This window comes from Sipha flava, unplaced genomic scaffold (genome assembly GCF_003268045.1).
Source record: "Sipha flava isolate LNK unplaced genomic scaffold, YSA_version1 204_pilon_pilon, whole genome shotgun sequence".
Classification (NCBI taxonomy): Eukaryota; Metazoa; Arthropoda; class Insecta; order Hemiptera; family Aphididae; genus Sipha; species Sipha flava.
The window spans coordinates 305,882-318,806 of record NW_020272803.1 but is presented as its reverse complement, the minus strand read 5'-3'; the positions used below and the strand labels follow the sequence as shown (position 1 = coordinate 318,806).

At 34.2% G+C, this 12,925-nt stretch overlaps 1 long non-coding RNA gene across 1 annotated transcript; it reads right to left on the bottom strand.

The window, feature by feature from the left end:
* Positions 1–9,477: 9,477 nt before the first annotated feature.
* Positions 9,478–10,210, bottom strand: LOC112682488. The gene is made up of 2 exons (XR_003148526.1): positions 9,925–10,210; positions 9,478–9,817 (listed from the first exon to the last, which is right to left on the bottom strand). It is a non-coding gene; the product is annotated as an uncharacterized LOC112682488 (long non-coding RNA).
* Between the last annotated feature and the right edge of the window lie 2,715 nt (positions 10,211–12,925).

The window sequence follows — 12,925 nt, the reverse complement described above, 5'->3', positions numbered from 1 at the left end:
AGCACAGAATTTTGATATTGATTTCAATTCTTTATTTACCTCAAAATTCAAGTACTCCAATCCATTTAAGTAAAGCACAGAAGACTTGTTTTACTTCTCCGAAGTTTTTTTTTGAGATTTCAGCTATTTTTCTGAAGCAAGAGACATTAATTCTATATTGATAATCTATTCTATAATTATATATTATTTCTCTTCTAATACTAATATGTGAGCATTTTTTGAATTGTTCGGCCATGGTCTTTTCTCCACATTTTCATTGTTAATGAGAAACCAACCGTTCATATTATCTCGTACCATTATACTATATTCTCCTGATGTTGTTGTGTTATTAAAAAAGATGGCATTCTGAACTCTATATAAACGGTTGTGAATTTTTACCTTCGCTGTTGGTACTGATTTTATCTTACAGTTCGAGAACATTGATGTAATGTGATTAGTATTACCATAGTTATCCAACTCTATTTTAACTATCAAAATTTTGTTTGTGAGTTTCAGATCTACCTGTACCACATGTTCATTTCTTTGATTACAGTTTTTACATTCTAAATATTTTTTGTTGATAGATTGCTGTAAGTTCATAAGTTCTTTGAAGTCATGTGAAGTCTTGCCATAATTTTTTAGTCTCAAATTCAAAACATTATTATTAAGTTGTTCAATTGACTTTGAGTTGCAGGCTCCGCACAACTTAATTTCAACTTCCTGGAAATTTGAGATGTCATTTATCAAATTACATTTTTTAAAAATAGATTTTATGAAAATCGAAACATCGACTTCATTCATCCCAGAATATTGGTAACCTGCAAATAATTTAAATTCCATTAAATCTCCAATAGTATTTTTTACGTAGTTATCAAGCGTAACTTTCAAAATGTGATCATTTGGCAGCTTTCGTAGCTGACCCCGTAAACTTTTGTTTAAAACAAGTAACTGTAAAGTCACGTTTGCATAAGAGCTGAATTTATCAGCCCGTAATCCTCTAACATTAGCCAAACCGTCCAATGGATCATTACTTTCTTGAACATCTAATATTTGCCTTGGCACCATCCAACGTTGTTCAACGTAGTTTTTATCACGTTTTCTATGTGTCGGTAAAGCATACGGTAATAAATCAGGCCGGAACCGCTCCCTCAAGTCGTTGTACTGTAAAATTGCTCGCTTGTCTGCCGTAACAGACAATGGATCATAGTTTATGAGATGCAAACCTTCCAAGGTTGTAACTCTAGAAAGAGCCACATATATTTGGCCATGTGCAAAATTATACAATCCAGCATCAACAACAACAGTCTCTAAACTAATACCCTGACTCTTATGTACCGTTATTGCATAGCTAAGTATCAACGGAAACTGATGTCGGTCAATATATACTCCTGCGGACAGCTCGAAAGTTACTTTAACTCTTTCAATAGGATGTATCAGTCCTGATTGTAATTTAACATTTATTTTTTCGATTTCACCCGTTACTAATCTGATAACCGAATCCACAACACACAATGTTCCGTTCACCAACCCAAGAGATCTGTCAATATTTCTGCGTATCATGACCCTTGCATTTTTCTTAATTTTGATAACCCTTGACAAACCTGCTGTCATGGATGCATCATTATCTGCTTGCAACTTTTTATGAGCTTGTTTTCTTTGATATTCGATCGCCGAATCAATATGATCTTGAGCAATTAATTCGATCTCTTCATTGTTATTTCTAGCTAACATTGATTGATTTAATGCATTACACATTTCATTAGTTGGTACTATAACGACAGGTTCATTTGCTCTGAGTGATTGTATATAATCACACAGTTTATTTATGCGATCAATGGGATTATTAGATATTAAGTTAATGTATCGCGTTCTCAATTTTTCTGTATCCTCTTCCGTGATAGTCCCAACCCGCAAATTTCCCAAGATTTTTTTGTATGTATCATCATTCTTTTGACGCATATTTATGCGCAATTCGTCATAATCAAACATCGACCATAAATCCACGGGTGCCATGGCGTGGACGCATTTATTGAGGACCGCTTTTGAGACACGTAGAAACACAGGAGAATCACTAACTGGCGGCAATTGCAATAGATCTCCAAATAGTAACATGTGTCTTTTACCAAAAGGCTCCGGATCATCAAATGAATTAAATATTTCTTGTAGTCTGAGATGTGTATACAAGAAATTAACGTTGGAAACCATTGATATCTCGTCAATAATGACCAAGGCAACGTTTTGCAGTTTTTCTCTTATGTTTCCAATTGCTGCATCAAACAGAGGATAATAAGTAGGAGTTCCTCTCTTATGTTCAACAGGTAATTGCAGCAAACGATGCATCGTCAATCCACCAATATTGAACGCTGCAATTCCTGTTGGAGCAATAACGGCAACTTCTCTTTTTAATTCTTTTGTGATACTCTGAACGAGACATTTTATAACAAAACTTTTTCCCGTTCCTGCTTCACCAGTCACAAATTTTCTACACATATTTCTACCTTCTTTCACAGAATTATAAACCGCATCAAAAATTCTTCGTTGATCAGTGTTCATTAAATTTGTTACTTGTTCCAAATTTAAAATTGTTTTACATCTCTTATTCCCTCAAAGTCACGGAGAGCATTCTCAATTTCATTCGAAACGCACCCTAAATCTTCATAATCATCATCATCTTGGCACTGTGGTTCTCCTTGTCGCTCCAATTCGTTTTCGATGTTTTGCTGCATTTCTTCTAACAAATCTTCCCTTCCTGTTAGCTTTTTAAAGTAAGCTAATGCGTCTGGTAAAACATCCTTTTTAGCTAGGAATGCATCTTGGTAAGTGTTGAAACCTTGCAATAATTCATCCGTAGATCTCCATGGCTGTTTTAGTAATAATATGGAATAGTACAAGTTCTCTGGTTGCGTTTTCACCTTGAAAACATAATGACTGATGACGTACCCTCTTTTTCTTTTCTTCAGATATTTAATAACTTTTTGATTCTTATGATTATACTGTTCTATTTCATAAAATTCTATATTCTCAGACTTGGGTTTTTTGGCTTCAAGGTCGTACCATTCTGCAAAATCGTATAAGCACAAGTTGTCTAACTCTCTGGGACGATTGGGGTACACATCATCAATAAATGAGCTAAAAAATAGTTGGTCTGAATCGTCCTCAAGTTCTTTGATTTTATTTATCAGTAGTACTCTTCGATTCCTGACCATAAAGACATCTAACCATTTTATGGTCGTATCATTGTCAGTACCGTACAAAGAATTCATAAGGCACACATCTGTAGCTTCCATAGCTCCACATTCTCGATTATAAAGCGATCGCATTGCAAAATTCCACAGTGAACTGCAGAGACTTTTATTGGTGTTAGCGCGTTCCATCAAATTCTCCTCCAGACTTTTCTCACTCTTTAACATGTACTTCAAAATGTAAGTTACTAATGCCGTCGATTTATCTCCGACGAATTGTATGTCCATATTACCATTCCATAATAACATTAAAATGGGCACATAATCATTAATATTCACTTCACATTCCTTGCGTGGAAGATCATATAATCTCGATTTAGCTTTCAATTTTCGCCTACCAACTATAGAAGCTTGAACTTTTCTTAAAACGAATTCTTTAGTCACGGGTCGGCCAAATCCAAAACGGCAGACTTTCATGACACCATTAACGGTTTTTTTATTACGAAGACAATAATTGTTGTGTTTATGCATCTGAAATGCAGTTATTCTATTGTAAAGTTCATTGGAGGTTTTTTTATCTGGAAGTGCACAGGAAACTACTCTCATAATGAACCTAGCTATTTCTTCTTCTAACGATACTCCAATTATTGGTGCATCATTTACCCATGCAACCATATGAAAGTGATCCATCCCTCTTTGTTGGTATTCACGTCTCCAAAAATGATGAAGACATGGTCCACCCAATGGATGATCGTCAGAATAAATGGCTTCTAGTATGGCTTTGAAGCGGTCGTCCATAAATCTTGCCACAGAAACTGGATCCAATGCTATTAATTCATTAGCAGTCAATTTTGAAGTGTCTAGGTCCGAGTTAACATCACGTAGAAACTGTATGAGTTCTGCATCTTGCCAATCTCCAGGACTGAATGTCAGAAACCAAGTGGCTGGACCATATTCTTTGATCATAGCATTTAAGTCACACATTGGTTTTTTACAATATTCCTTTGTATTTCTGAGCCTGTTGAACACATTGTTTAATTTTTATTCCCGCGATCCAATTCTCCATTTTCAACTTGCCGTAGATAAAATTCTTTCGTAAATTTTTCTTTCGAATTTGTTATATTCATGACGTGATAAACTCCGCCATTAACCTGACGCATTGCGCAATCATTTGATAAGCTAAACAAATATGATATATTCCTACGATATCTCGGATGTTTTGATAACAGTCTAGCCTTTATGTAATCACAGTTACGTATTGGTTTAGATCTTGTTTCATGTAGTCCGTATTTACCGGTTGGAAAAATGTCCGGAAAAGTGAGCAAATCTATTATTTTTTCAAACCACGCTAATGGATCTGCGTGAACCTTGACTTGCTGGTACAATTTCGTTGCAGTTTCGTTTGTTCGGCTGGATTGTATTGGATAAATCGTGAATTGATCGTACATCGGGTGCGACGGAGATACACATGTGAGAATTGCATTGTGATCTCCACCCTGTAAATCTATTTTTTTAGAAGTCAAATTATTATTTTCTGGTCCTTTAGGCAATACTTCTACTGACTGTTCAGTAACTCCTGAACTAGCACTCTCTGATTCCTCAGTCATGTCTTGATACTCCGTTTGAGGCAAATGTTCTAGAATATTTACAATTCCGTCGGCGGATTGCGGCAGTTCTATGGCCGCATATAAGGGATTATTTTGTTTGTACCAAAGTAAAGCTTTCCATACTTTGTTGACATCAACCAAATTTTGCCACACATATTTTGAACTATTAGGAATTGACCTGACAATTATGTACAGTTCATGGTTTTGATTAATAACGTCAGTGTCCTTACATAACTTCTTTACAGTCTCTTCAAGTGGCAACGGCAAGTGATAAGATGTGCCACAAACCATTTTCATTTGCCCTTTGAAAGGTAAATTCTTATTCATGACGGTCTTTGTGGAAGTTATTTTCTGAAAACATTTTGCTCTCTGTACCAACAACTTTTCATACTGATTCAAACAACTTATTTCAATGGGTATTGGAACACTGAACATGTTATTAAGAATACAAACTGGTGGCATATTGTTGTCTTTGATGTATTTGTAACAATAAATACAAACCCACTTACGTTCGTTTTCAGGTACAAATTTTAGTAGTTCTATCCAATACATTTTATTCCTGATTTTTTCTTCATAGTTATTAAGATCGAGCACATCGCGTTGATGACACAATTTTTCACAAGAACAGCATGGATATATAGGCAAATCCATTGAACGTTTCTTGTATATTCTTATTGTTTTCCTAAAGTTAGTTTCCAATTTGCTTTGGTCTACATTTGAGGACGTTGCCTTAGTGCTATATGACTGAGATTTTTCTCGCGTGTCTGTAGCCAAATCTGTCAGAAATTTTATGCTTGTATGTTTCAATGCCAAGTCAATGTTGGTAAGATGATTGTATAGTCGCCTCACCTCATACATTTGTCGTTTCAAATTTCGAATCTCTGGAAAATGGCTTGCCAATTTGAACAGAGGAATTATTCTTGCTCCGCATTTAAAAAGCCCTGTATAGCATTCACGCGGATGCCCATTCTTGTCCACGTGGCGAACTTCAGCAGTACATTTGAAAAAATCATCCAAAAAATCTGGCAATTGCTTAAACGTGCACTCACGAATCAATAGATAAAAATTTTCTAAATCATTAGCAATGAAAGGATCATATTTTTTATCATTACATAAATTATTGCATTGCCATTTCTTTTGTAAAACACTTATCTTTTTTTGCTGGACATCGTTTTCCTGTTGTTCATTTAAATTACCTCTAATGTTTTTGTCAATATCGATTTTTGGATCGTCTGTTAGATTGTTTTCAACGTACAAATTTTCATTTTCTGTTATATAGGTGTCAAAAATCATATTTTGGTCTTGATTGCAGAGATGTGGTTGATTGGAGACTAGTTTTTCTTTTTCGAAACCGATTTCACTAAAAAATGGTAGGCTGTTGTGTGTATGCATAGATTTTCCGCATAGGGCATCGACATAGCAGATTATGTTGGTTTTGTGTGTTAGTTGATATCTTTGCAATGCAACACTAACAATTTTCTTGCATTTCTTAAAGGTATATTGTATTTTATTGATGCTTTGCTTTTTATTCTCAAACACCCATTTGATTATCCATTCAGCTTCCAACCTATTATCAACTGGGTCGTTACAATTATCAAACCGATCATTCAATATCACCCATACTTCTTGAATATATTTTTCTTGTTGCAAAAGCATCGCCTGTTTATCATAATAAACCATCGTTTTTTTATGTTTCTTCGTTTTGTCAAGTAAAAATTCAAAATAATCATCATCATCGCCTACGATCTCATCCTCATGTGCAAGTTCCTCATCTGAAAATTTATCAAAAATGTCTTTATTTCTGTTACTAGCTGCTGGATCTACTTGTATGTTTTGCTTTGATTTTATAGGATAGCAATGGTTTCCCTCCAAAAGCATAGTGTTTTCTGCGTCCTTGTAGGTCGACGGAAAATGTTCCAAGCTATTACAGCGCAGAATCTTCATAAAAGTTTCTCTAAGATTTTTTCTGTTATAGTTTATAAATTTAGGATCATAACCAAACATGCGACTTATAAAGAATGCAACAGAGTATATACCGCAATCATTATAATTCCCCTGGTGCTGGACAGTAGGAAAAGTAACGCATTCAGTTTCTGTCGGAAACAAATCATCGTTGGCCGAAAAAACGGATGGATGCAAAGATTTAATGAATTTTCTCTGTTCAATATCCAAGTCCTTGCCGTGCAATGAATCGTAAACATATATATTATCAATATCGTAGTAATAACAAATCCAGTGTAATGATCCATTCAAAATTTGAATGTGTGTATCCGACTGTGGTACAAATATATTTTCATATGCTCGTGAACAAGCCGTAACCGCAGGATCTTGCGGGTTATAAAATGTGAATTCACGAACTAAATAATTGAAATACTCTATATGATCACTATCCACCCAGCTGTCGTTATCTATATCATTATAAGTATAACTGGGTGGAATAGTAATCTGCTTGAAAAAAAATGGAAAATGTTTTAAAGTTTGACATTTTATCATTGTCTCCAAATGAGATTTCATTAACTTTTGGTCATATATTATTTTTTGGGGCCTAAATTTCCAAAAGAGACTGGTTGCAATTGCAATGCAATGAAGATACGTTGGGACTGATGAGCTGTTTTCCATGTGTTCAATAATAATTAATTTATTGGCATTTATATGGTATGGAAACAAATACCTCAAAATTTCGATACTCTTATCATAGGTTGATGACTGAGTCATCTGATCATATATGATAATAGACTGCAAATTGTAATATACGCATATCCAGTGCTCAATCTGACCTTCATTTGTAAGAGGAATAATTTCAATATGGGGTTTGGTTTCATCTAATGACTGTAAGTTTGTCATATTGGGTTGTAATAGTTGCCGAGTTGTGCAAAACTCGTAATTTAGGGCACCTTTGACCAAGTCTTTAAAGGAAAAAATGTATTACAATGCATCACATCGTTCACTATTATTATTTGAAGTTAAACTTTCCAATTTTCTAGCCTCAAGTTCAGATTTTTCCTTCGCGTACTTCTCTCTTCTTTTTTCGTTCAAAAGATCTTTATTTTTATCCCAATGTCTAGCTTGCCTCGATTTATTATTGTCTATCGCTTTGTCCCTAGCATATTTTTCTCTTCTCTTTTGATTCACAAGATCTTTATTTGTATCCCAGTATTTTGTCTGTTTCGATTTGGACTTATTGTTTACCTGTTCATTAGTTTGCTCATATGCTGTACGAGTAATGCATGGAAAAAGTGTGATTATCTCACTTAAAAATATTTTTACAAGGTGTTCTCTCAATTTTTCTATTGACTCATAAATAATATGTACCGGATTTAGGCCAAAGTGTAGAGATACTGCATTTGCAATAGCATAAACTCCACAGTCAACAGAGCCTGGTGTCTGACAATGGATATTAGGATATTGAACAACACCACCTTTCAAAAAATAACTAGGAAATAGTTTATGCAACACTTTATCATAATTTATGTGGCCAGTTTTTATTGTTGCCGAATCATATATGAAAATATTTTGCGTGTCATAATAGCTACAAACCCAATGTCCCATTCCACTTATATTTATGTAACTCAAAGGTTTGAATAGTATTTGAATATGTTTCTGATTGGAATTAAGTGCTACCATGTTAGACATGGACATGGTGGACTAACCACCATTGCTTCAGGAACTTGTAATTCATTATTAGAACAAAAAAAATTCATAATTAAAATTTTTTTGAAGCAAATATTGGAAGAACATTATATGATCTCCATGAAGAGCTATATTCTGAGTTTGAATCTGATCTACGAGTTGTTCTTTTGAATAAATCCAGTCCATATTATTGAAAAGAGTAATACTAAATTGTTTTATTTCAAATTTATGAAATAAGTAAATAATAATAATAATACTAATATATACTAATAATATAAAACTGTATATTCGAATAACAGTCGAGTGGAAACTGGAGATCAAACATGTGTTGCCCTCAGCGCTCTCACGGCTCGAGCGTCGCTAATGAGCACCGACTACCGAGCAGTACGCTCCAGACAACGCGTGCGCGTAAGCGATAAATAAATAATATTACGGTCAACCTCTCCCTTCACTCTTCTACACCGGACACTGAATTGATCACAATTCACAACTAGTCTGTCGTCAACGACTTGACTGATATTAGTTGTTTATGGAGTACTTGCATAAAATACGGACTCCGCGAGATAGCAGAGAAAGATTAACATACGGCCGACCGTCGGTACGTTTATCACGTTATTGTAATAATGTACGCCGTACGGATAGTAATAAATAATAATCGAACGGACGGACAACCTGCAGCACGGCGGCTAGCGAGCAAATGAAATAGTAATAGGAGTAGGAAGCGCGTTGCGCGTATGCCACACTGCCGCGCCGCCGTGCAACAAGGTCACGCACTCACGCATGCGCATATCGTCACAACTCAACGCGGTATTGCGAAAGCGATAAACTAGTAAATTCGACCGTTCTCCATATACGTTGCATGTAAAAATCAAAATATCGTCCGTTTTCCTGTATATATATCTCTCTGTTCACTCTGTGCTACGACACCGGGCCGCCGTAAAGCACAGAACGCTCTCTAGCGAGATCTATCGATATTGTAATTCAAATGCTCATAAAAATTTAATTTGACTTACTATTTTAGGTAAAGTTCAAAATTCTTAGCAATCGTAAACTCGTGAAAAATAATTACAATTTGTGTGTATTTTAAATCAAATTTATATTGAACTAATATTTTACTATATTGAATCATGATATATATTAGAGCTTATAAGTGTTTACTTACTCATCTTCGTCTATGGAAACATTGGAAATGTCTTGATTAAATGCACTTCCTGATAATCCCATTTGAATTCGATCAAGTTCAATACATTTTTAGCTTGTGTTTAAATTTTAAATGGTTCCACATGTTCGTTGTACTTGATCCTGGATTTGCATATTTCTTTTTACATATTGAGCATTTCACTTTAAGACCAACATCGTCTTTACTAAATACTTGCCATACCTCACTCATATTGAATACTTGGTAGTTGGTACTTAATACTAATGAAATAAATAATAAATATTTAATTATATGAATTCCTCAATGTATATATAAGATATAGTTAGCCATTAGTAACTACTATAACTAGTAGGTAGTAAGTACTTACTTTCGTTGTTTTGTATTTTTGTAATCTGTATAATATATTATTTGGTATAATTATTAAAATCCACATGTGCTGAATGCTGATGGAGAATGGAGACGAACTAGTTACGAATTAGTGTTTACCGTCCGATGTCCGTACTCCGTGTAAACAAGAATAATTCAATAAGAAATATTACGAATATTACGAATGAATAATAAAATATAAATAGCATCTAATAATTAACCATAATCATTATCAGTTTATTTAGATTATAAATATAAAATGTCATTGTATAATTTGGTAGACCCGCGCAAACATGCAACACTTATAATTATTGTTTTATTTTTATTTAATATTATTTGTTTTTTTTATATAAAAATAGATAACCTTCGGCGGCAGCAATGCCATTAGGAAGACATATATTATTTGTTATATTTAACTAAAATACCTATACCTAATTATTTTTTTGTTTTGAAATGTTATGCTTGGTTATTCGATTATTCGATTATATTAGATTAATTCGATTATTCGATTATATTCGAATATTAATTAAATAATCGTTTAATCGGTTATTCGATTATTTATCCTTCATTAAAAATAATCGATTAATCAAATAATCGATTAAAATAATAGATTAATAAAAATAATTGCACAGCCCTAGTCGTTACTATCTTGTTTTATTGACATAACATCTTTAATTAACTTGTCATTATTCGAATTCCACTTTCGCAATTCTAAACCAGCGGATTGCATTGTCTTAATTAGACCATCTCGTAATTGAACAGCTGATTCATAAGAATTAGTACCGCATAAGAAATAATCCATATAGAAGCGCACTTTATAGCCGCTGCTATTATAGGGTCGACATTTTGCGAATCGGCTAGTTTATGTAAGCATCCAGTAGCCAAAAAAGACGCGGGAACGGTTCCGTAAGTAACCGTGTTAAGTTGAAAAATTTTAATATTTTCCTGTGGATTTGTGCGCCACAATATTCGTTGAAATATTCTATGAGCTTCTGTTACCCAAAACTGTCTGTACATTTTCGTAATATCTGCGGACAATACGAAATTATGTGTTCGGAAACGAGCGAGTATATATATCAAATCGTCTTGCAAAACCGGTCCTTTTATTAATGTATCGTTTAAACTAACACCGTTACTAGTCTTGCATGAAGCGTCAAAAACAACACGAAGTCGAGTCGACGTACTTGCTTCTTTGAAAACCGCATGATGTGGTAAATAATGTGCTTCTTTTTTATCGTTAATTGGGTCGTCTTGTACTCGCTCCATGTGTCCTAAACTTATATACTCATTCATAAAATGTGTATATTCATTTTTTAATCTTGCATTGTTTGCAAAACGACTTTCCAGGTTTAATAGACGACGCTTAGCGATATTGTAAGACTCGCCTAAGCGTAATGAATTTTCACAAAATGGTAAATGTACGGTAAATCGACCATCTGGTTCTCTTATCACCGTTTTGTCAAAAAAACTTTTGCATGTCTTTTCTTCAATAGTATTGGTGTTATCTCCTTCAAATTCTTCTACACGCCAAAATCGTGGTAACATATTTTCTAATGTCAAGTCGGTATGTGTCAACGCAGTGTGACATATACTGTTACTTAACGGTTCAACCTTATGATTGTACATTTGTGTAGGCCCCGATACTACCCATCCGAGCTTTGTCTTTTGAAATATTGGACCGTTTGGTGCAGGTTTAATTCGACGTTCACCCATTAAATCGTAGAAATGTGTCGCGCCTATTAATAAATCAACTTTCTGTGGAGACCAGAATAGTGGGTCAGCTAAACTTACATTCTGCGGTACTTGACCTGTATTATATATGTGTTTCGCCGGTATATCGTTCGTAATCTTCGGCACTACTAACATTTTTAAGGTAAAACTGTAGTCGTTAAATTTTGATTTCACTTGAGCGATAACGTACGAATGGGCATGCTGTACCGTTGTTCCGATACCACTAATTTGATGATTAATTTTTGTTCTTTTTAATTTTAAACATTGCACTAATTCTTCAGTAATGAAATTACTTTGTGAACCGGAATCTAATAAAGCACGACATAATGACGAACTTTTATTTTTACCAAATGCTCGTACGATCGCTGTCGATAAAAGTACCTGCTCGTAGTTTTTGTCATGCGAATGCACGCTTATCGTGGAATTTACGTCGATTTGAGTTGAAGAGGGATTTGATTTTTCTTCCGTTGTCGATCTCGCATTATTATTAATTTTATGTTGGACAATATGTAGTAATGTATTATGTGTTTTTCCGCATTTGAAACAATTTCGGGATAAACACCTTTTTTTTTGAATCATGTTTACGTAAACATAATTTACACAATTCAATTTCATTAACCTTTTTAATACGATCGTTTATTGATAGTGCCAAAAACGTGGGGCATTTGTAAATAGTATGTTTTAAGTTACATATAAAACAGCTTACTTCGGCAGTGGTTGTGAACGCCATAGAAGTTGTGCGAGTTTTATTGTGACTATTTTTTCGATTAACTTTGTCTTTAATTTCCGATGTTGATATAGTATTTATATTATTTATAAGATTTTTCGACGATTCTACTGCTTCTAGAATCCGTGCACGATCGTTTAAAAATATCATTAGAACTTCGATCTTTGGAATTACGGTTTTTGGCGATTTCACCTCCCATTCAGTGAGCGTGTTTGAGTCTAATTTTGAACATATTATGTGTATTAGTAGCGGACCCCAATCGGTTGGTCGTTGCTTCAACGCTTCGAGTGCCGATATATGAGTACGCAGTGAATCCGAAAACATTCGCAAATTATCCGATGAATTATCTTTAACTACGTTTAACTCACAAATATCTTTTACATGACATTGAATTAATAATTTTTCATTATTGTAACGCGCAGTTAACGTTTTCCAGACGTGTTCGTAATTTAAAGCCGTAGTTTCAAAATTTTTTATGCAATTTGCTGCATCACCGTTAAGAGAAGAATGTAAATAAAAGAATTTTTGAATTGATGTTAAATTA